This window comes from Thamnophis sirtalis, unplaced genomic scaffold (assembly GCF_051295495.1).
Source record: "Thamnophis sirtalis isolate CommonGarterSnake01/CBP01778 unplaced genomic scaffold, rThaSir2_p1.2 scaffold_1, whole genome shotgun sequence".
In the NCBI taxonomy this organism is placed as follows: Eukaryota; Metazoa; Chordata; class Lepidosauria; order Squamata; family Natricidae; genus Thamnophis; species Thamnophis sirtalis.
Window position 1 is genome coordinate 146602205 of NW_028261381.1, and position 25505 is coordinate 146627709.

The following is a 25505-nucleotide window of genomic DNA, read 5'->3' on the forward strand; positions in this document are numbered from 1 at the left end:
ATGCAGAGGGAGGGTACAAAGGGGACCAACAGAATAAGCCAGGTAGTAAGAGGTCAAATTTATGGCTGAGGTAATCAGCACTGGAAAGCCTTATATTCTGACTATCTTCCTTCTCTTCCTCACCATCAATGCTATCATGGCAGCTCTCCCAGAACCACGTATTTCACCCTCCGTGCCCACCCAATGCCTAGCTCTATGCCTGAATGCTGGGCAATGGCTCCATGCCCAGCTGCATGGTAGCAGCTCCATGGCTTCAAGCTAAGCTAATTTCCTTTACTTCATTGCTGCCCTCTCTATTCCCCATTCTGAGTCAGCAAGACTCATAGCTTCCAGTAAAGCTTTAAATACGAACCAAGAGAAATGTATAATATTCTTATCAGGGTATCCATTGGGAGATAGGGGTGGGTGGGTGGGTGTGGATGTGTGGGTGTGTAGATGTTTCAAAAACAATCAAGATGCAACCAGAATGGAAGCAAAGCCCTTCCCTTTTTTTGCATGCTTTAAGCCAGACTTCAGTCACAAAGTTGTAGCCTCTATTTTCCTTTTTTTTAAACATCCTCGTGGATATCCCTAGTTCTTCCTATGTTAGTCATTGGACTGGGCTTTTACCATGGGTGAAATTCAGTAGGTTCTGACAGGTTCCGGAGAACCAATGGCTTAAATTTTGAGTAGTTTGGAGAACCAGCAAATACCACCTCTGGCTGGCTCCAGGAGTGCGGAGGGAATGGAGATTTTGCAATATCCTTCCCCTGTCATTCCCACCAACCCACACCCACAGAACCGGTAGTAAAAAAAATTGAATTTCACCACTGGTTTTCACTTTTCTCTTTTAGAATAGAGAGATGGCCTTGAAGAAAGTATTCAACAGCTAGATAAACATCAGCTTAGCCCTGAAAGAGAGTGGAGTTACATGGAGCTATCCTTGAAAAAGTATCCAGAAGCTTCCATTGATTCAAAGTGCAGCTACCTTCGTACTTTTGTATAGGCCTAGATGTGCACGTGTCATCTCTCCTGTCAATTTTTCCAATTTGCTTCTGGGTCCAAGTCAAGGTGTTTGTTGTCCTCTTCAAAGCCCTTGTGGCTTGGGACCAGGTTACTTGAAGGACTATCTTTTCCCAGGCACATCTACTTATCCACCAGAGTGGGGAGGCAAGGAATGCTATGGGTCCCCTCCATTTAAGAAGTCCATCTAGCAGGACCAAGAAGAAGGGCCTTCTCCATGTTGGCTCCCTCCCTCTTCATCCTCACAGAGATGAGATTGGGGCCCCACTGTGAATACTTTCCCAAGGTCCTGAAGACCTAGTTTCGCCAATGACTCTGAGGAGCCCAGAGTGGGATGGAGTCTATCAAATGGCTTTAACTGTTGTCACCAGGGAGATGGGAATTATTGCTTTTTATTTATTTTTTTATATTGGGTTTTTATCCTGATAAGCGACCTGGAGTCACTGAGAGCGAGTTGAGTAGCCATATCAATTTTCTTCAATAATTAAATAAAGTGTTGAAAAAGGAACCTTTCTCCCTCTGTAATGCAGAAATGGATAGGGTAAGCATCCTGGCATGCTAGATAGTGAGAAACATTCCGGTTTTTTTCCATCTCTAGGCATAGTAAACCGAGGGCAAACATGGCTGAATTACAGTGCCCAGGAACAAACCTACGCATCTCCTTCCAATTGTTTTGTCCTTCTTCAGGAAGACAGACATTCATTGGACATTCTTTTGGAAGGCCAAAGGTCCGTTGAAATTGCGTTAAGATGCATGTCTATTCTTAATCCACTCCATACATGTCTTCCTAAGACAGCTGGCAGTAGCTATGCTGCTGCTCAGAGCTTAGCCATAAAATGCAGCACAATAAATAATGAATTAGACCAGCTGACGTCTTCCAGTAAACCACACACCGTCTGCTAGCATTTTCCGGCCATAAAATTACCTTGAGATCAGACTTTCTGCAGCATTTAAGACAAGAATTTCACATGTTTGTGCTCCACTTGCTCCACTGCAGCAAAATGTCTTACAAAAACTGAGATAGACATTGCAAGAAGGCAAATAATTCACACAAAAGAAGTACTGGGTAAAAAGCATCTTTCAGTTTTCAGCAGAATTTAAGCATTCGTTCCAATTGCATTTATATCATTTCCAATATTCTTGGTGCCATATTTCTGTCTTCTCAAACCCGAACGTTTTAATAAACCTAAGAGACTCCTATGGCTGATCTTCAGATCATTTTCATTAAAGAAAAACTTATGCTCTTCTGAGCTGCAGTCTTTTTCCTTCTTTATTGTAGCTTCATAGCCCTTTAGCCTTATGAAACAATTCACTGGCTTACTCTTATTGGCTGAAATGACTCACGTGATTCTGCTGATGCCATCCCGGGCTATAGGTGGTGTGATGATGCTGCACATGCTCAGAGACAAATCACATAATTCCCTGCAGCCAATGGGATGCAAGTGCAGCTGGGACAAATGAAGCCAAGGTCAAGTGGTGGGGAGAGAGAGAAGAGGAAAAGGCTTGAAATCAAGAAGAAAAAACGTCCAAGGGGCTGTCAGCGTTCAGGAGGTTAATGTTTTTAATGTTCAGCTCTTTGGAGACATCATTTGCTAATTTCAATATTACGCAGACAGACAGCGACATAAAAGAAGAAATAAAAATCAGTAATTATTTTGTCTGCGGTAGCTCAACGCACTGTGTGAAAATTAAAACAGCGCAAAATATTGCCATCGGTTCAATCCTCATGTTTATTGAACACCCACACGCACGCACACACACACACACACACAAATCCTATTCTTTGTCATGACCATAAATCACATACAGTAATATAATGAAACTTCTCCCAGCCTGGTGCACTTTTGATGTGTTGCTGGCATCCAAATTTCCAAGGTTAGGACAGTTGCCTGTGTGGGGACCTTATTAATGGATAAAACAATGATCACCTTGACAACCACTGGACACCCTCAGAGAGCCATGTTATTGCGAAATCCACCTGTCCTTTAGCCAAGAGAAGGTTATATCGGTCTAAACATTTGCTGCTCCATCTGTCCTATTGTGGATCCAAAATGAGGCTGCTAATTGTTACTGTCCTTACAGTTTGAATATGCTGCAAGTCAGCGGTGGGTTTCCATTTTTTTTTTACTAGTGTTTTGCTTGTGTGCAAGTGCGTGCAAGCGCATGACACTTCTGCACATGCGCAGAAGTGCCTGGGCAGGTGGGCGGAGCCTCCCACCACCACTACTAAGTTTCTGTTTCTTAAGAGGCCATGGGCAAATAGGCAGCAATATAAATTCAAAAAATAAAATAAAATAAAATAATAATAAAATAAAATAAAAATAAATAAACCGCTATATGTAGTTTGCAAGTCATTCTTCTTGTTCAGTTCTTGTTACATATTGTATCAAGATGTAACCTTGCTGTGAGTGCCCTCAAGCCATTTTTTATTATTTTTACATTAAAAAATATTTTCTCACTATGTACTGGTATGCATAGAGGGAAAGGTAGGTTTGTTCATCCTGTATGTTATTACTGCTAGTATTATCAGTATTTCTGTGCATATATGAGAAGGAATAGATTTCCATATCCCTTCAAATTGGAAGAGGGCCTAAATAGAAACATCTGCAAAATTCCAGAGTCCAGTAATCATCAATTGAAATTGAAACAAAACATCTGTAATTTTATTATAAAATCAGAGTAACTTATTTTGCTTCAACAATACATTACTTTGACCAAAAATGTCATCATTGTACTAAATACTGAATGTTTAACTATGTGTGTATGATATTCACCAGCAAAATATGTAATAAGAAATGTTTATTGTACATAGGAAATTTCGATTCTAAAACTATTAAACATATATCTTATTTTTAAGAGAAGTTCTACATCAAAATGCCTGTTAGATAACTTTCACTTTTAAAAATACTCCTAAGATTTGGGCTCTAAAATGACTATTTCAATGCCGTTTTCTTCTAAACATGGGCAATAAAGATAATAGTGACCCCTGTTAATTGCCTTCTTCTTGATCTCCATTGCTTGTTTTACCTTTATTTGTGACTAGAGAGTAACTGAAACATGGAAGATGCTTCAGAAACTTCTTGGATTATAACTGAGACAGATGCACTTGTCTAGTAGAAAACTCAGCTGACATCGAAGTACAGCACTCTCTCACCAATTGCAAAATTATAAAGTTTCAAAAGAGTTATGTAGAGTGCAAATTCATCAAGTGAATGAAGGATGGTAAAATTATATGATAGAAAATGGTCATGATTAAAATACCAGTTTATTATGTACAAATGAGAAAATATGAAAGGTGATGAGGAAGCCCACATGGAGAGACAGTCTACTTACTGAGTTAAATTCACTACACATCTTTCTTTGTCTTGAAGGGGGAAATGGCTGGATTAGCCCAACATGTTTAACAATATACAAGGATTTGGAAGACACTGCTATGTTCCCAGAAAATTATGGCCAACTGCTTAGCACAATATAGTAATATAATTGCAGTGTTTGCACAAGCAAGCTAAATATTAAAGTGCATATAATTCAACACAAGGGCATTGAACTCCAGCCAAAACAATATTTAAAACCATGTCTTGCTGAAAATAACATCTGCTAAGAAAAAAAATTCCATCTTACTAAGAAACCCTTAACATATGCAAAATATTTACTTGCAAGTTGTATGTCTGTTGGTTGGCAGAGTTTTGGTTTGGCTATAATTATGAATAACTTTTCAACAATAATGTTATCTGCAGATATCAAACTGCATGGATATAAAACTATGTAATTTTGTTGAAGGGTGGGAAATGAACGATAATATTCTATGAATGTGTTATGTACTCTTAATTTCTGTTTTAGATTCATAACCTACCTTTCTGTCTGATGAATTACTGAATTAAATCATTTTCTGGAATCTCCAATACAATACATAAATTAACTACATGGTTGAATTTACCTGATTTACTAAACTGCCAAAATCCTAAACCAAATGCAAACTTTATAAATTACTGGTAAGCATAATTCAGTGTGTTCTATGAATGTCTGCTTTCTGGGATCATAAAGTAACCATTTCTTCCCATTCAAACTTCTATTGTTAAGGATGTAGCATTAATTTGAGTCCCATTCATTTCCAGTAGATATCACTTTACTTGTTCCTCCTCACTGAGGATGTCTTTGTCCCTGATTACAAAATGAGCTATGCATGTAACATAAGCCATTTGTCTCCATAGCATAAACATGGAACAGCTCTTATCCATAACAAAACAAAGGGTAATAAAAACATGCTATTTTCTCAGTTCCTCTGCTCTGGGGAAAACAACAACAATCCCCAGATGCAGAATAGCTTCTCTGGAACCAGAAGTGAAATTAAAGAGGAAAAAGAAAGAGTAGAAAAACATAGAAGAGGACTATGTCAGGACTCCAGCAATCTTTTCTTTTGGGTCTTTGGCTTGCCATACTTTTTATTATTCTACTATGCATTTTCTATTGTGGGAAAATGGGAGGGGGGGTTGTAGGAATGTGATGCGATGTAGCCATAACAAAATTCTTTCTAGAAATCCAAGATCATCCTTTGTCTCTGCACCTGACCAGAACTGGATGGCATGGCAGTGAGAGACTGGACCATGTGATGGACTTGTGGATGTGGGGGCAAGATCTTGAACTTTCAACTGGGTGGGGAAAACCGGGAAGCTTTCAGATTCGGGTTTTCCCAGATGTGCCAACATGGCTCTCTTAATAAATTGGAACTTTGAGGAATACTTTGCCTTGGACTCTGATTTACTTTTGGATGCTATTTGGAACCCTGACCGCTAGGATATCAAAGATGATATAGAAACGATGGAGTTTCTATCTGGAAGGAATAAAAATAGTATCCGCATGGCACACTTCTAATATATAATGCAGAGAACCAAAAAAAAAGAGGTTTGGTTGAGGCAGGTTAATAGAAGGGTCAAAAGCTTGCATCATGGCAATACAAGAATTATGTAATCATTTCCCAGCAATAATTATACCATAATGCTTATTACCATCTGTCAAGGAATCTTTTTTTCCATAATGTCCTTTTAAATGACAACTCCGATATCTCTACTATGCATACCAACTGAGTTAGAGGGGGAGAAGCACCAGAGAAAGTAAGGGGCATACAGAGAGAAAGCAATCTTTAACCAGCAATAACAGCTATAAAAAAATCTATGCTGGAAAACATATAGTAGATGTTACTCAAGGGCAACCTGGAAATAACTATGCCTTTCATTGTGAATATAATTATATTATCTTGTAGAAACCAAATGCTGTTTTAGAATCAAATGCTTTCAATAACCAGTCACATCTTGGAGCCAGTATGTCCCAAAATAATACAGTCCTGAGATTGATGTGCTTCAAATAAGAAACAGCCTCTGCACTCAGTATAAAGATCTGGGGCAACTATCCATCTGTAAATCATGTTTTCAATATAGAATCTTCAGTTAATATGCTTTCCTGATCATGTTTCATGACGATCAATAATGCCTGTTTTCAAAGTAATGGTAATTTCTAGTTGCCGTCCAAGTACTTTGTTTTCCTACAAGAAATGAACAAACAACACGGTTGCCAGAACCCTAATAATGAAATGAATGTGACACTAAAAGATCTGTCTAGTGATGTAACCATTGTTGCACAAAGATTGCAAAAGAGTACACTCTGGACTGACACCTTTCTGTAATAGTAATTTATAGGCTCTTATAGTACCATACAGCTATCACTGTGTTAATATATCAGTAATGAAGATAGGCTTTATGCTGTCACATATGTCTGGCTGATACTATAGAAGCCTATAAATCACAATTGTAGAAAGGTGTCAAGAAATCACGATAGTTATTATGGACCGAGTTAATGCTATCAATGTGAAAGGCGCACAGTAAACGCATAGTTCAGAAATGCTAAATTGTGAGAGAGGTTTTTCTCCATTACCATTAATAATCATCCAACCATAACTGTGAAGCTATAAAGCTTGACTACATCTGATTTTTCATAGTGATAGTACACTATAATTTGCTGCTATGGCTGTGTTCAGGGTTCTTTAAGCGTAACAGAACATAAATGAAATACAAAGCAGAGACGTCCATCAGGAAACGAGTAACAAGAAGTATTCTATCTGTATTATTATTTAAGTAATGTAGCAGTGGATTAGGTTTTTCATCTCTATGGATATTTCATAGAGGGCATAACAATGTTCTAATTAGGGAACAACTGTCATGTAATCTTGCTTTTTTTTTTTTTTCAGAGGCTCTGCAATTTTCATAGGTATGTAATTATTTTTAGGAGTGGATATTGTAATTTGGATTCAGGTAAAGTCCACTTAGGTCCATTTAAATCAGGGGTGTCCAAACTTGGGAACTTTAAGACTTGTGGACCAGGCTGGCTGGGGAATTCTGGGAGTTGGAGTCCACAAGTCTTAAAGTTCCCAAGTTTGGACACCCCTGACTTAAATTCAATTATACAATTTGTGATATTTCTGAACCATCACTGCCAGGACTGCTTGAATCTTACCCAGTGGTGGGTTCCGGCCAGTATGGCCCAGAACAGCCGTACCGGTAGTAGCTGGGAGCAGCTGCCACCATACCAGTATGGTGGCTCATTTGGCCCACCTGCCTGCCCATGTTCTGTGCATGTTTTTAAAGCAATCAGTCAATTGCGCATGCACACACAGCATACAGCACCTGCGTGACCTTCGACAAGCAGCTGGGTGTCACAGGGTGTGCATGTGTGTGCAGTGTGCATGTATGACCAGATGCCCGGCCCCATGCGCAGTGTACCGGTAGTAACTGGGAGAGGAACCCACCACTGATCTTACTCAAGTAGAATCTCCATAGTTTGGGGGCCACCTTCCATAGTAATTTGATTGCATATATGTGTTTTGAAAAGGTCCTTTCCCTACTATTTTGTACTGTATCCTATTCACTGCTGTTCTGTTATACTACGATTATTCCTGAATATGTGATTTTGAGTAGTGATTAAGCAATAGTAGTAGTCATGCCCTCATCTATAGTTCAAAATTGAGTGAAATGTCCAATGAAATGTTTTTCAAGAATACTTGCAACCCAATCCATAAATGTAGCATTTGACTATAAATCTTATAAAGATGCATTTGACTCTATTATACACTTGAATTTAATCCTGGAAATGTTATAAGAATCTCTGTCAATCCTATCTTGACAATTCTTGATTTAGTTTGCATTAACTTTTTATCATCTCCTTCCATCATTTCACATGGTGCCTCTTTATATGCATAACTGGATATCATTTTGATGGAAAGGAGGAGAATGAAGAATATTTCTACTATTTTCTGAAACCCAGATACATCTACAGTTTTAAACTTCAGTGATGAAATGCATAATAACTGGTCTTAATAAGGTTATAAAAAAACAAAGCACAGGGCATATGGAAGGGGTATATCTAAAAGAAGCAGAGGCTATTTTTTGCATATCAATTTACTCAAAATTAGTTCTGAAACTGCTACTCAAAGATACATTGCAGAATTAATCAACATTACACAAAATGCAGTCAGCAAAAGTCAGCACATTAATTCAACATAATATGATATTATTTAACCATGCATGAGAACTCAATTGTAATTAAAGATTTCACATGAGAAAATTGATATTTATACCTAGGTATAAACTAGATATAAATATCAACTAGTATGACAATGAACACTTAATTTTGTTACTCAGAATGTAGGTGTATTGTATATTTTTCTACCATGACTCACACTGAGACAAATTTTCATAAGTTGGTATTTTGCTGTGTGTTCTTTTTTTTTCAATGTATGCATTCACAAAACAAATTACAAGCAAGCAATCTATAGCTAATAGCTAAACCAACAATATTATAACAATTGGTATTGGTTATGGTTATGGTTGGTTATGGTTGCGTTTATTTATAGGCCGCCCTTTTCCCTGAGGGGACTCAGGGCGGCTAACAACTTATGGGAGGGGAAGACATACAATAACATAAAAATACAATATATAACTAAGATCAAACAACATTCATTCAATATTCGGGCGGGGGCAAACTATGGTCTTTACCCCCAGGCCTGGCGGGATAGCCAGATCTTGAGGGCTGTGCGGAAGGTCTGAAGGGTGGTGAGGGTACGAATCTCCACGGGGAGATCGTTCCAGAGGGTCGGAGCTGCTACAGAAAAGGCTCTCCTCCGCGTAGTTGCCAGCCGACACTGGCTGGCAGATGGCACTCGGAGGAGGCCTAATCTGTGGGATCTTATGGGTCGAGAGGAGGTAATTGGCAGAAGGCGGTCTCCCAAGTACGCAGATCCACTACCATGAAGGGCTTTATAGGTAGTAAGAAGCACCTTGAAGTGCACACGGAGGCCAACAGGTAGCCAGTGCAGCTCGCGGAGGATAGGTGTTATGTGGGCGAACCGAGGTGCACCCACGATCACTCGCGCGGCCGCATTCTGGACTAGCTGAAGCCGCCGAATGCTCTTCAAGGGCAGCCCCATGTAGAGCACATTGCAGTATTCCAGCCTAGAGGTCACGAGGGCGCGAGTGACTGTTGTGAGAGCCTCCCGATTCAGGTAGGGTCGCAACTGGCGCACCAGGCGAACCTGGGCAAATGCCCCCCTGGTCACAGCCGACAGGTGGTGATCAAAAGTCAGCTGTGGATCCAGGAGGACTCCCAAGTTGCAAACCCTGTCTGAGGGGTGTAAATTTTGACCCCCCAGCCTGATCGTTGGAACACTAGCCAAATTTTTGGGAGGGAAACACAACAGCCACTCGGTCTTTTCTGGGTTGAGTACAAGCTTGTTAGCCCGCATCCAGTCCCTAACGGCTTCAAGACCCCGGTTCATCACGTCCACCGCTTCATTGAGTTGGCACGGGGCGGACAGATACAGCTGCGTATCGTCCGCGTATTGGTGGTATCTTATCCCGTGCCTCCGAATGATCTCGCCCAGCGGTTTCATGTAGATGTTAAATAGTACGGGGGACAGGACCGACCCCTGCGGCACCCCATATAATAGGGGCCTCGTGGTCGATCTCTGACCCCCGACCAACACCGACTGCGACCTGTCCGAGAGGTAGGAGGAGAACCACCGTAAAACGGTGCCTCCCACCCCCACCTCCCGCAGTCGTCGCAGAAGGATACCATGGTCGATGGTATCGAAAGCCGCTGAGAGGTCGAGGAGAACCAAGATGGAGGCATATTAATATTTTATATACAGTATGTATATATATAATGTGTGTGTGTGTATGTATGTGTGTATATGTGTGTGTATATGTATGTATGTATATGTATGTATGTATGTATGTGTGTGTGTGCATATATATATATATATACATACATACATACATACATACATACATACATACATACATACATATATATATATATATATATATATATATATATATATATATATATATATATCCATATATATCCATATACACACTCAGACACACACTTTCCACAATAGGAAGCTTAAAAATGCATCATCACCAATTATTTCCATGTTGTCCTGTATGTTTTCTCCATCCTCTCGCTCTTTAATTATTGAAATCTGTAAAAAAAATACTAAACATGTCTAAACATGAAAAATTATTCTCTATGGTTAAAACTCCAATAAGTAGAAACAAATCAATAATTTAGCCAGCAAGGTTCAACCAAACGTATCTCAGACAACCTCAGCTATGACCCCTGGATAGCCCCCTGGGAGTCTGACAACCAAAAGAATATATTTCTTGCACAGGAACAGGAAGCTCAAGGGCAAGGCCCAAGAGAGGGTATAAATACCTTTCTCTCTCTCCTCCATGTAGTCAGCTTCTCAGGACGTCAAACCCATGTGGTCCTGTCCATCAATAAACTATCTTTCCAATCAGCCTCCATGTTTCTAGTGTCTTTCTCCCCATTTGGAACTGAACCAGATGGATATTTCTTCCAACAGTATCTCCCTCTACTTCACCCAAGTTCAACTTACGGAGGCCAATGGGCATTTACGTATTACTTCTCCACACACTGGAATAATGAGACATTCTCCATACAGCAAAGGGGAAATAATAGGACTGGGAAACAGCGTATCGTTCTCTGCATAATATCCATCCTTGAATTCTTTCTTCCTTCTCTGTTTTTCTGGTCCTATCAGTGCCTCTCAACTGTGACCTTCTCTATCCTTAGCTAAAATAAATGTTACCGAGTACAAATGGCTGGAAACAATGATATTGTCATAAGGGGGCATTCATTCTAAGATTTTGCCTATGGGTTTCCTAAAAGCACGCCACTATCTCTTAAAACCTCTTTTTACACGTGTCATGCAGGAAATTCTTGGTGGCCTTTTGCTCCCTGTGCTCACTAAGAGGATGTAAGAGGCCTCATCTATTGCTTTTGACAATAAATCCATAGGTAGCAGTACTGCAAGGATTACAGGCGAAAAATCAGTTATTATATACAAGGCAGAAGATGTGTCAAATGATAAGGGAGAACAAGATCATGCTAGCAAAAACTTCCTAAGTGGTGGGAGTGGCAGGCATTCAACCTTAGGAGAAAAACATTTTGCTATCCTCCCTAATTGAGAATTCTGGTTTGCCACTGACTCTGTTTTATCAACTGCTTAATATGTGAGGTAGTTTTCTTTTGAGTGGAATTGGATTACCACTTCTATGCTCTTTAGGAAGGATAAGGATCATGCTGCTTTTCACTCTGCAGAAGATAATTAAAGACAGTGCTATATAACCTTTCAGTACATCTGCTCCATTTAGATGCATCTGCTAAATTATATCTCTTGCCCCACTCCACCCTCTTTGCATGGGAAATGCAAGCCAGTTTTAGGAATTATGATAACAGTAATAATTTTCTTAGATTTCCTTGGTTTCTTTGATCCTGAAAGATCTGATAGAACTTGAGAAGAACATGCTTAAATCTCTCCATTATACAAAATAATAATCTGTTAAGCTAGCTGGACCAATGCCAATAGTTAAAGAGGCTGGGCTTTTTTTTCTCATGAAATGATGGGTCAGAATGGAGAATTAAAAACTGCAGTCTCTGGATCATCTCCAATCTTTTCCAATCTTAAAACCTATTTTAATGTCTATATATGTGTATGCAGATGCATGCTCTCTCTCCACCCTCCTTCCCTCCCTCCCTCCCTCCCTCCCTCCCTCTCTCTCTCTCTGTCCCTCTGCCTTCCATCCCTCCCTCTATGTTCTGTATGTATATAGATACTAGCCGATAACCTGGTGTTATTTATAGGGGGGAAATGTCCAGACCAAATGTAATTTCTAATGTTGGATTTTCCCCCTTACCAGAGGGAGCCACCTTGTGGAGTATTGTGAAGCAACTGCACTGCACTGAACAGTAGAAGGCAGTATGGCAGTATGGCACAACAGGCTGTATCTTAACAAAACACACGCCCCAAGGGATGTTAGGGATGTCTTACCCTCACAATATTTTTCTCCAGAGGGTAAATTATCTGTGTACCAGGTATGGTTGAAATTGCTTGAGGCAATCAAGAGTTATGCTGGAACACACACACACACACACATACACACACACCATATATATTTATTTTTGTCACCAAAGTAAGTTGGTGCTGAAAGTGACCAAAAATAATAGACAACTGAGTAACAAAAAAAATTGAAGCAAAATAACACAAAATTAGAATTCTCACCACTATAAATTTAAAACCATTAGCAGTACCAATGCCATTGTTGAGTCTTAGTAGAGGAGGGAGTCAATTGTTGTGCCAGTGTCCTTTTGTTAATGACCCAATCTGTTACAAATTTGGGGGCTATGAATACAAAGGGGATAGAGCACCAGGTAGCTAATTATGAATGACATCTATTACAGTTAAGCCAATGATAAATTGTCAAATTCAGTACATTTGTGTTGTGACCTTTCAATAACCAAGGACACAAACATTTGTTAATTTGTTTATGAGGACCAAGAGCATCAGAATGCCTGTAGAACTGGGGGAACATTTATCAAAGTCTCAGGAAGCAGGATTTCAAAATATTGGAGAGGGGAAACTGTCTGCATGTACATATTTATGCGAGGCATAAACAAAGATAAGAACACTTTGTTCTTTTCTTTTCTTTTCGGCCAGAAGATCACCTTCATATATGAGCAATTAAAAGCTGAAATACGGAAACATCATTTCTGGGATCTCAGAGTTTCAAAGAAAAAAACTGTTCAAGAAGTATATGTACAGAATTAAATCAGGACATATTAAAGGAGAGGTTTAATTTGAGCAACATTTTCCCAGCCTAAATGTCCTATTTACAAAATAAATTTCAACAGCGGTTGAAATTAAACGGTGGTAGAGCCATTTTCAACTAAAAAGAAAAAAAAACTCAGAGAAGGTTTTTCTTCTAAACCCAAGCAATGTGGATTTGGGCCATAGTTGCTCTGGGGAAAAAGAAAATTTTTGCTATACCTGTTCACCAATTGCTCACCTTTTTTCTCATTTGGGATTGATTCTTATGCAAGATACATAGAATGACAGCCAAAGTCCTGAAATCCCTTTGATTTTATGACGTGTAAGCTGACTTTTCAAACTTCTAGATCACTGCCTGTTGAAAGTTAAAAACAGGATAACCACATGAATTCAGTTATATGCTGCAAGGGATGTTTACTTCTCTTCATGCTTGGTCTGTTTTTAATGGAAACTTTTACTTCCACTGCTTAATTTCAAGCCAATTTCCTTGCTCCAAGATTTCTGACTGTGGGCGGATGTAGGTGTGGGTCTTAATTGTTACAACCAATTTCCTGAAATTGCTGACTCAAGAGGGGGTATTTTAATTGTTAGCTACTGAAACAACCGAAAGCTAACCTACTACAAGACAATGCTTTTATTTGGATGTTAACTGAAAGATCCTTTTGTAGCACTGGCCTGCTTTGGGGTCTCAACTGTGCTGACTGCTGACCAGCATGGCAAATCTAGTATATTGTTGGCCATATGCCAATCTCTTCATAAAAGAAACTTCTGTAAATCAGATTACTCCCTCAAGTCATTTGATGCTTCTATGGACAGTGTGGACAGAGTCACAAGGACAAGGTTATATAGTGTCAAGTCAGCCCAGGCAAAATGAATTATATATAAAACATTTGACTTTCAAGATTAGTTTGGAACCACCCAGATTCTGGGTTGGGTACTCATGCAATCACATTTACATTGTCATGATGAACAAACATAATCACATGCACCACACACACATCTCTTCACATCAAATAACTCGTTTCCAACTGGGTTAACCCCAGACTTGTCAAACTAGAACTTCAACCATTCCCATCCAGATTGGGGAAAGCTATATTATTAATCCTTCACATTCCCACTTTCTGAAATATGGAAAGCAGAACAATTTAATGTGGAGTGTTGAGGGTGTCAGGGTTCCAAGTAACAACCCAGGTGAAACCCTCGCTGGGACAACCCTGAAGACATTCCAAGATGGTTGACAGAGTGTGCTAAAATGTGTGGTTTCATCTGTGTTCCGACTAGATGTGGAAATGTTGCTCTACTCTCTTAACACCATATCTATCAGCACCACACCCACTGTTGGCATGCAACCCCTTCCAACACGCTTGCCAACATCAATTGTGACCCATGGGCTAAAAATGCTTTGTCACCCTGGCATTATACAAATGGCAACCATTTTTTTCTGACTGTTAGTCTTTCATGTACTTAAAGCAATATTATTGATGCATGAGAATTTTCAGAAAATCAGAGAAATGCAAAGGTTTGCATTCATTCAAAACAATATGTAAGTTTAAAGCCACACACACACACACACACACACACACACACACACACACATTTTAGGACTTGGGCATGTTCATTGGTTCTCAGTGTTAAATAACTATTGAGAAAACAAAATTAAAATGTGAAATGATGTCATGTATGGCTATCACTATCTGTTTATTTATTGTTTTGACCACCAGATATTGAAAGTAAGATAAAACCTACACAAAAGGGCCCAAAGCATTAAGAGAATAAATTAATGTGTACAAAAATTAGTAAAACATTCAAACAGTGTTATTACAACAACTATTAGAAAACATTAGAAACTTTTGATAAAATGTTGTCTCTGGTTAGCATTTACTTGATATTCAATTTTGTAAGAATTAGATCAAAATGCTTTTCTTACCAAGAGGGGTTCCATAACCATCAACTTGATCTTTTCAGCCCCCTTCTTCCCTCCCCGCAAGACATTCTTGATGGAACGGGAATGGAGTATGATTGACAAGGGAAGGGTTGACTGACAAGCTAGCTGGAATCAGGCCAGGAGTGAAATGCTACTGGTTTGGACCGGTTTGCAAGAACCGGTAGTAAAAAAAATATGCTACCGGTTCGAGTGATCAGCTGTGACGCACGATTTATATTAGCTAGAATAATCAGATTTCCTGCTTTCTAGCTAATCTAAATCATGTGGTACAGCTGATCACCAGAAATACCGTGGATTTCTCTCCCCCTCGCTGTTCTACTTACCTTTGCAGGCGCACTCTGTAGCAGGCTCCACCACCCACCCGGACATCATCACGTCATTTTTGATGCTCTGCGCATGCACGGAAGGTCCTGTGGATTTTGAGAAGTGGTATGCCCACACGCTCCCATTTGTGAACCGGTAGCAAAGGTAAGTTGATGTCACCCCTGAATCAGGCCCAAAGGTCCTCTCAAAGTTCTTCACCAAAAACATGTACAATGGAACTGGATAGCCCATACTTTTCCAGGGAAAAGAGAACTTCTCCAACTATTTCTCTATGATGGGACTCTTGTTTAGAAGAGGCAAGAACGTTGATATGGAAGAAGCCCAGTGGACAGAATTCCTCTTTTATGCCTTTCTCTGGAAATCATTTCAAGTAGAAGATGTCAAAGGGTTGCAATCTGCTGCAGAAAAACAACCCACACCCATTTATTAACTAAATGTAGAAACACTAAATTTGACCAATAAGAATCTCTCCAAAATTCTCTCCTCCATTGGGGAACAAAAATAGGCAATAAATCAAATTCCTCTTCCATCAAATCAGAAGGAATGCTCTAAGCTACGCCATTTTATTGCAGACATTTTACAGCACCTACAGCTGTTTCTTGTAGCTATATATTAAAACAAACTAATGCAAACATGTACAAAAAAGTCAGGTTTCCGTGCCATGTTTAATATTAGATGACATAATCTTTGGGCTGTCTGCCCGAGAGGAATTTCGTTTCCATCCACCTGGTATCTGCATTTAAGACATATAAAAACATTCCATATGTGCAATATAGGTAGCACTGAGGAAAGAAATGACTAATCAATAGGAAATTCATTTCTCTTTATGGTTTCTTTTTTAAGTCTCTCTTTCCCACCCCATCCCTAAGGCAAACTCTCAGCGCAAAGCAAGTCTGAGCAGCCTAGAGAATATTTCCCTCTGTGATGCCAGAATCCCCCTCCAGAGAATGGCAGTTGGAGGAGAGGAATGCCTTAAAAATGATTAAAGGTCTGTGCGTTCTGGTAAAATTAACATCCATCACTGCCTGAGCCAGATTTAGATGATGATCTCCTGGGGGCAATTGCAGTACTTTTCTGGTGCAGCACGTAGGAGTACAACCTTGGCATGAAATGGATTCATAATTCATTGGATGCAGGCGTGCTAGTGGCTATTAACGGTTTCCAGCACTGAAACACACATTCACAATAAGTTGCCATCCCATTCTTCTGAAGTGGTGGTTAGATGACCAAAGATAGGAGAGAAACCTTGCTTGGACCAGAACAGTGCTCTCCAACAGCATCGGGGTGGGGAGGAATTTAATCCATTCTCCCTCTACCATGTTTTTAATCAAAATGTTCCCCCAACACTACAGAAGGCTTCTTTTTAATAGACTCATTTTACCACAGAAAAGAAAGCTAGAAATGCATAGAAAAACAGACAAATCCCATCTCTGCAATAGAAAATGTAGTGATGGGCCAAAACAGCCTTGCAGTTTTTCAGAAAATGTTTTCCCCTGTCAAAGATACTTTTATTTATCTTCTAGCTTGTTTTCCGAATGCTCAAGAAATTTCAGATTTCAGGTGGTATTTTTGTGTTAACTAACGAGAAGTCCTGATTTTATTACAGAGTCTGGAGCCATGCTTACGTTAATGGTGTTGGTTGGTTTGTTATCTCAGCCGCTGGATATCTTATTATTTTGTTGTGTTGTTTTTATCTTGCTTTTATTTATTATTAGCTATCTAGAGTCTTATATTTCAGATGGGTTGTTGTATAAATTGACTAAACAATCAAACAAACAAGCCTTATGGGTAAAATGGCAAAACTGCTGAAAAGCTTCCTGTTATACATCTCCCCATCACATTGAAGCCGTCCAAATTGCTCACACTTCAAAATGTTAAAGAAGTCCAATGGTAGTAGTTTTCTACTTAAGAATTAATGGAAATGTAAGAAATCATGATTATATTATTAAAGTCTGAACATACACACATTGCCTCTCTCCTATTACATCCACCTGGTTAACCAGGAGGAGAAGGCAGAGTATGATATGGGTCCCATCGATCACGGACGTATATCTAGTGGGACCAGAAAAAATGGCCCTTTGGTGGTAGTCCCTTCTCTATGGAACATCACTCCTCGTGAAGTACAGTTGGCCCACACTGGGTGGCCTCTCTGAAAGACACAAATACTCTGGCACAAATAATAGTTTTTGTATTAGTGTTGTTGAACTCATTTTGAAGAATATCACTAAAAATTATCATGGCTAAAAACAGAGGAAAGGGCATTAGTTTGTGTGCCTAACTCAAGAGAATTATGCAGAGTGGCAGCAGTCTTCCAAGGTTCAGCAGGAAAGGTTTGCCCATTTTTTGTGTGCCAAAGATTGCATTTAACCACTGGGCGGTTTACCTTTTAAAATGGGCAGTGCCAGGCCAAAATCCAAATCCAATTAAATTTAAATTAATTTATTGCAAGGGGACATTAAATGCACTTGTAGCCCTGAGGTTTACATTGTGCACATCTGGATTATTTAATGGGAGAGTGCAGACACCAAGCCTGTGGGAACTTTTGCATGCAAAGCAAGCACCCATTCTCCACTGAAAATTATTTATTCATCTGGACATTAGTGCAAATCAAAGGTTTATAACAGAGATGTAAAATATACACATATTTTTTTCTGCCACCAGAGATACTCTGAAATGATTGTTCCACACTTCCTTTGCTTTTTTTTCCCATTGGGATAGGATAGGGCCATGATGGAGAATCTATGGTGCAAGTAGCACAGGTGGCACACGGAGCCATTTCTGAGGGCACGCAAGGTGTTGCACTGCACTGCTCCAGTGTGCATGCCAGCTTATTTTCGACCTTGATTTTTGGCAAAACCTCAGAGGGTTTCCTGAAGCCCCCAGAGGACGAAAAACCACCCAATGTGCAAAGTGGAAGTTCGAGAACACTGTTTCCGAAACAGTCAATTTCCGGCCTCCAGGTGCAGTTTCCAGCCTCTGGAGGATCTCCAGGTGGGTGGGGGAGGCTGTTTTCGCCTTCCCCAGGCTCTAAGAAAGCTGTCCACACATGTGCAGGGCAATGAGGGGTGGGTAACACACGCATGCGCAGGGGACACAGCACATGGGGGCATTAAATTATGAGGGTGGGCATGCGAGCACGCACGATAGTGTGCATGTGCTTTTGGCACCTGAGGCAAAAAAGGTTCGCCATCACTGGGAGTGGGGGCTAAGTAGGTGCCTTAAGCTTTGGAAATCCTGGAGGATCCCATTTTGATCTTTAGAGTTTGCGAACCTACTTCCAAAATGGGCCCAATCCATATAATCTCAACATCCCACACCTGGTATGGCTTTCAAGTAACAGCAAGGATGCACTCTTGCTTTACAGATCATGCCAGAATATTGTTCAATGTATTTTTTTGTATTTTATAATGCTATGGCTCATATGGTTAAAATGCTGGGTTGGAGGCCCACATTCAAGACCTAAGGGCTGCTGCTGCATGGTGAGATGATTTGCTCCAGCTCCTTGATGGGGAGATGAAAGGTGTCCCCACAGACATCCTTCGGGCAATAGTGATGTCACTATTGATGTCACTGGCTAATCCTTTCAACCCGGAAGTGCTTTAAACAGTGCTTCTGACATGAATGGGAATGGGGGTAGGTGGGAAGCAGGAGTGGGTTCTTGCCAGTTCTAACCTCTTCTATAGAAGAGGTTCCACAAATATACAGTGCCGTTTAGAACTGGTTCCAGCTACTTCCCCCAGCCCATCCGCACATTATCAAGATGAAGAGCAAGAGGAGGAATTCTGGGAGTTGAAGTACACAAGTCTTAAAGCTGTCAAGTTTGAACGCCCCTGGGGTTTTTTTCCTAAAGGGTTAGGGGTGCAAGGGTCTTGTAACTTGACAGCTTTAAGACTTGCGTGCTTCAAATGCCAGAGTTTCTGAGCCAACATTTTGGTTGCTAAGCAAGAGCGATGTTAAGTGAGTTTCACCACATTTTACAAGTTGGTCACGCCCACTCAGTCACATAGCTGGCAAGCTACTCCCACCCGGTCACATGGCCGGCAAGCCACTCCCATAAAGCAGGCCACACCTACAGAAGAGGTTCGAAAAAGTTTTGAAACCCACCACTGGTGGGAAGGGATCTGTATTAGGGAATTTTGCAATATACAAGGAAAGAAGAAAGCATCTTGAATAAAATCAGATCAGACCAGATGTACAAGCAGTTCAGTATTCTCTACTCTGATTATCAAGTCATCTAAAACTTCTGAAGGATACTAGGTTTCTCATTTATTTTATAGAACTTATCAAGCTAGCTGTACCAATGATCTGGTTCAACATATAGCAGTTCTCTCTGTTCCTTTGTATCCAAATTGTGCATTTGATCCGTGACTTCAATTTTATCCCCTAATGTAACACCAACCAAAAGGCAAATTTCAGAGATATATTTTCTAGAAAGACTGCCAAAATGCATTTACTTCTTGAATACGCAAGGCAACTGGATGGATGTTATGTGAAAGGCCCTAATTCTGCTCGTGGAATTGGCCTGGTAGACCAATGGCTGTCACGCTTTGTTGTCATGCACAAGAGAAGCATATTGTGTTACATGAGCACTTCAATAAAGCTGATTAAGTCATTATCCACTGATCCCTTTGGGGATCTGAGATGCATTTGTTGGCAGCCCAGCATCTTTTTTCAAGACAGACTTCCTAAAGAGATTTAGATACCAAATGTGAAAATTGTATGAAGTGGTGGTGCTGTACAAATTGACACAATCAGAAAATGATATGTGACTGAACAAATTGGACCTGAAACTGAAGGCAGCTTGAATGTTTACAGAACAGTCAAGTATATCAAGAACAGGTTTTATAGGTATCAAGTAGGGAAGTAGTCACAATCTGGTTATGTGGGACACAAAAGCCTTAGATATGGCAGAAAAAGTATCATTTTTAATGTGATAAATGGGGTTGATGGTTATATACAGGGAGAATATCCATACAAATCAATTTGTTACAATTGTCAATTTATTTTGTACTTGTGATTTTGATCACTTCTTTTAGATTGTAGTCCCCATAATATTTGGTACTTCTACCCACATCACCAGAAGATGATTGATCAATTGTGCCCTACAATCTTCACATAGTTTGATGTGTAACAATGAAGTCATTCTTTGGACCAGAAACAATAGAATTAGAATGACAAATTATGTTGAAATTCAAAATTACTTAGCTCATGAATATGCTTGTAATTCCTGGATACATAACAAATTATGATTTTAATCCATCACTATTTGATGATACAACTAAGAATGATGATCTGTTTGTCTGTTCTAGATTGTGCAGTCTGCATGATTCACATATAGTCAACTACCACCTTAGTGGTATGTGTCAGTTCCTATAAACCTTACATTTCCAAAAGAAATTAAATGAAATATATATATATACTGTATATGTTATGCAAATGCATGAAATCATTTTGCTTTGATCCCTTGGCACTGTAAAAACTGATTATTTTAAGAGTTTGGATTTGAAGCCACAACTCAGTACATTAATAGCCATTCAGAGAACGCTACAGTGAGAGAAATTGCATTGTAATACAGACAAGGGAAGAAAAACAGTACTATATGCCATATTTTCAAGATGCACTTTGGGAATAGTTGGTTAAGTGGTATTGAGTTGGGCCTAACTCCAGGCAATTGTGTAAACAAATGCAATCTAAATCTATTCCAGCAAACATTTATAGTCTTCTAAGGAGCCTCTACTGATCTTCTTGATCCTATTCAATCTTCTTATTTATTGTCTTCTATGGGCCTCAAGCATAGCCCTTTACAGTTAGTCCATCTACTCAGGCTGGTCTCTGGTTCACCCAGATAAAGCGAGGAAGAAAGAAAGCACATTCATACTTGCAAGGTCTTAAGAGTCCAGGAAAGCTGCACTCTTAACACTCTGAGTTTGAGTCCTGGATGAAAAGGATCTAGATAATTCTGTTTCCACCTAGAATCTTTTTCAGCTGTAAACTGTAGTTCTATAACCTTCTTCCAAATCTTCCTTAAAAGGAACTTGGAACCTGAAATAAGTTGTATAATACTATAGGGCAGTGTTGGTGAACCTTTTCAGCACTGTGTGCCAAAAGCAGGAGCGGGCGCACATGCACATGCCGGAAACTGGAAGAGCAGCCTGGTGCGCCAGTTGCGACCCTACCTGAATCGGGAGGCCCTCACAACAGTCACTCGGGCCCTTGTGACCTCTAGGCTGGAATACTGCAACGTGCTCTACATGGGGCTGCCCTTGAGGAGCATCCGGCGACTTCAGCTAGTACAGAATGCAGCCGCGCGAGTGATTGCGGGTACACCCCGATTTACCCGCATTACACCTATCCTCCGCGAGCTGCGCTGGCTACCTGTCGATCTCCGGATGCGCTTCAAGGTGCTACTGATCACCCATAAAGCCCTACATGGCAGTGGATCTGGATACTTGAGAGACCGCCTTCTGCCAATTACCTCCCTACGACCTATAAGATCCCATAGATTAGGCCTCCTCCGCATTCCATCGGCCAGCCAGTGTCGGCTGGCAACCACAAGGAGGAGGGCCTTCTCAGCAGTGGCCCCGACCCTTTGGAACGAGCTCCCCGTAGAGATTCGTACCCTCTCCACCGTCCAAGCCTTCCGCACAGCCTTGAAGAACTGGCTCGCCCGTCAGGCCTGGGGATAAGGATTCCTACCCCGCCCGAATGTTGTATGCATGTTGTTCATTATTTTATTATGTGTTGTAATCTCAAATGTTGTATTTCCCCCTTCCCTGGTTTTCTGTGAGCCGCCCTGAGTCCCCTCAGGGAAAAGGGCGGCCTACAAATGCAAATAAAACCTATAAAAAAACCTATAAACTGGAAGAGCAGCCTCCCAGTGCGCATGCACATGATGGGAATATGATCTTCTGGTTTCAAGTGCATGCATACACACTGGCCAGCTGGTCTTCCTATGTGCATTTGTGCCAGAAACCAGAAGATCGTCTTCCCAGTGCACGCATGCGCATAGGACAGCTGCTGTTCTGGTTTCTTCCCGTGCATGTGAAGACCAGCTTGCCAGTGCACCGGAACCTGGAAAAGCAATGGGCGACGGCTTGCATGCCACTTCCAGCACACATGCCACAGGTTTGCCACCACAGCTATAGAGTCAAGAATTGTTGTCTTGAAGACTACTTTCTTCAAAGTGTTCACTACCTTCAGAAGTTCCCTCCTTTCATCTTGGTTGTAAGCTAAACATGTGTAATAAATCATAGATTTATCTCTTTGAAAGTTCTACTTTTTGCCACCTTTTTAAAAAATGGTACCGTTTCAAGATACTCACCTGGGCTTCTTTCATGTTCAACCAACTTTTACAACATATAACTGCAAGCAGAAATATAATTAAGTTGCTTGTAATTGAGCAGCATGTTTATATCATCATTTCCCCCTGGTAATCAAATGAAAATCTCAAAATATCATTTACACATCTAAGCTAACTGAAACATAATAGATTGTAATGTTGCAAATTTTTTTTGTGGGAAATGAAAGAAAAAGAAAACAGTTTTGCTAAGAGGAAATTCCAGTAATAATGAACATAGCAAAACAATGCTACTACAGCAACCAAGGTTGCCTACTAAAAATACCAAAGTTAATAGCGGCTCTTCCCATCGTCTTGTATTGTTACTGACTTTATCCAGAAGGCCACTACTTCACATTATATCAGGAACAGGTAAAGGTAGATACTTATTGAAGTGCTCCAAAGGTTTCTAGGGTCCAATATTGACAGCAAAGCAAGCAATTTTGCCATGTCCTAAATTGGAGGAGGTCTTTGAACTATGGGGCTGGGGAAGAATCCTGCGAGTCCCTTGGACTACAAGGTGTTCAAACCAGTCAGTCCTAGAAGAGATCAACCCTGACTGCTCTTTATAAGGCCAAATCCTGAAGATGAAATTCAAGTACTTTGGGCACCTAATGAGAAGGAAGGACTCACTGGAGAAGACCCTAATGCTGGGAAAAATTGAGGACAAAAGAAGAAAGGGAGGACAGAGAACATAGCTATTCAGGAGATATTTTTATTGTTTCAGGATGGAAAGTAATACTTCTAATGTTTTTTTTTTCTTTATCTAACACAGCTGCAAATGGAAACTCGATACAGTTTTTTCAGTTCCAGAGGATTACTTAGCTATCTGTAGCAAACATGAATATTCATTTTAAAAATGTCACAAAAAATAAGTCAATTAGACCTCATGACAATAAGCACGGAATAGAAAGAGATGGAGCAGGGTCAACTCTTCCATTAGGCAATGTGAGAAGTTCCTCTTATGGAAGGAAATGGGGAGTGAGAACAAGAGGAAAATAGAGATATTGGGCTAGCCTGTTGTTCACTTTTCTCTCACACACAGAGAGACACACTCACAAACTCAAACCCACACACACAGTGGTGCAGTGAAGAACTGTCTCCTATTGCCAACATTTACTACTCAACTATTGTAGTTAGCCTCTGTATATGGCACTGAAAAAATTATCTTTCAGCGTTGGAAGCAAAATGTGATTAATGCTAGATGTCAGAGGCTTTCCTTCTGCCTCCACTATCAGACTATCTACTCAGTGAATTCTTATATTTCTTTGTATGATTGTATTAAATGTTCTTAAAAGGAAGATAAAAGAAAATACAAACTAATACAAGATAAGGAAAAGAAAAGAAAGAAATCAAAGAGAAAACTAAAAGTGCAAGAGAGGAAAAAGAAGTAAAAGAAAAATAGAAAAAAGATACAAAGTAGCTTTTGATTTTCTTTGCAACAGTTATAAGTAGAATTATGAATTTACTACTTACTGTATGGTTACCACGTAACTCTTTTCATTCTATAATTTATCCTGTCTAATCATCCAAATCATAAATCATAAACTCATTTTTTCTGTTTTACACAAAGGCCATAAGGGGTTTGCTTAGTACATTCTTCTGGAACTTATGGCAAGCGTAGCACAGGTGGCACGCAGAGCCCTCTCTGTGGGCAAGTGAGCTGTCGGCCCAGCTCAGTTCCGCCACACATGCAAGAATGCTTCCCACCGGCCAGCTGGTTTTCAGGTCTCTGCCGCACATGCACGGGGTGCAGGGAGCATGTGGGAGATGCACACTGATGCATGGAGGCGGGTTGCACACGGGATCACATATGCATAAGCAGGTGTCACGCATGCATGTGCAGGGTGGGGACCACGTGGGATGTGTCATGCACACATGCATAGGGTGGAGCATTGGAGGCTTTCACACCTGCGCTTTTGGCACTCGGCACCAAAAAGGCTAGCCGTCACTGTTCTAAAAGTTATCTTTCAGAGATGAAGTGTGCAGTTAGCCACAGTACATTGTAGCAAAAGAAATTTAAGAGAGTAGGCTCCATTATCATTGGGGTTTTCAAATTTGGGAAGCCCAGCCTTACAGAGTAGCAATGGGAGCAGAAGTCTGGATTCTGACACTGGAGTCACCTCCAATGTTGGAAGTTTGTCTCTAATTCTAAACAGATTAAACAACCTGGAAACTGTTCCAGACCATAGCATCCTCTAACCAATTTTGGGAGAGTGCAGGCAAACATCTACAACTGGAGCATGCTTATTCAGGCTGCCATTGCGAATGTAGTCAGTCAGCAAACACAGACAAACTAGAATGCAAATTGATGAGGAGATTCACACACCCACAGTATTTTATCTTTAAAGGGTTTTTTCCTCCTACCTGTAAGTGCACATTTCCAAACCAAACATTGGATTGGAGTGCATCATGGGATTTGCCAGCAGGAATATGCACCTTCAAGCACCTATCCCTGGGCAGTGAGATTGCAACTAAAGAGTATCTGAAGCAATCTCCTCTTCATTGTTTTGTTACCTCCCAACAACCTGGTACATAGCTCAATAGTATTGTTCCAATTTAAACTGAGAGTTTGAATGCTATTATTGTCCTTCTTGTTTGTGTGGTATTTTGAAGTTTGCCTCCTGCACCAAAATCCCTGTGGACCTGTGGTGGATCAGCATCACATGATATGTAAACCAAGTTGAATTTTTGGAAAGAGTAATAACTGGCAGACT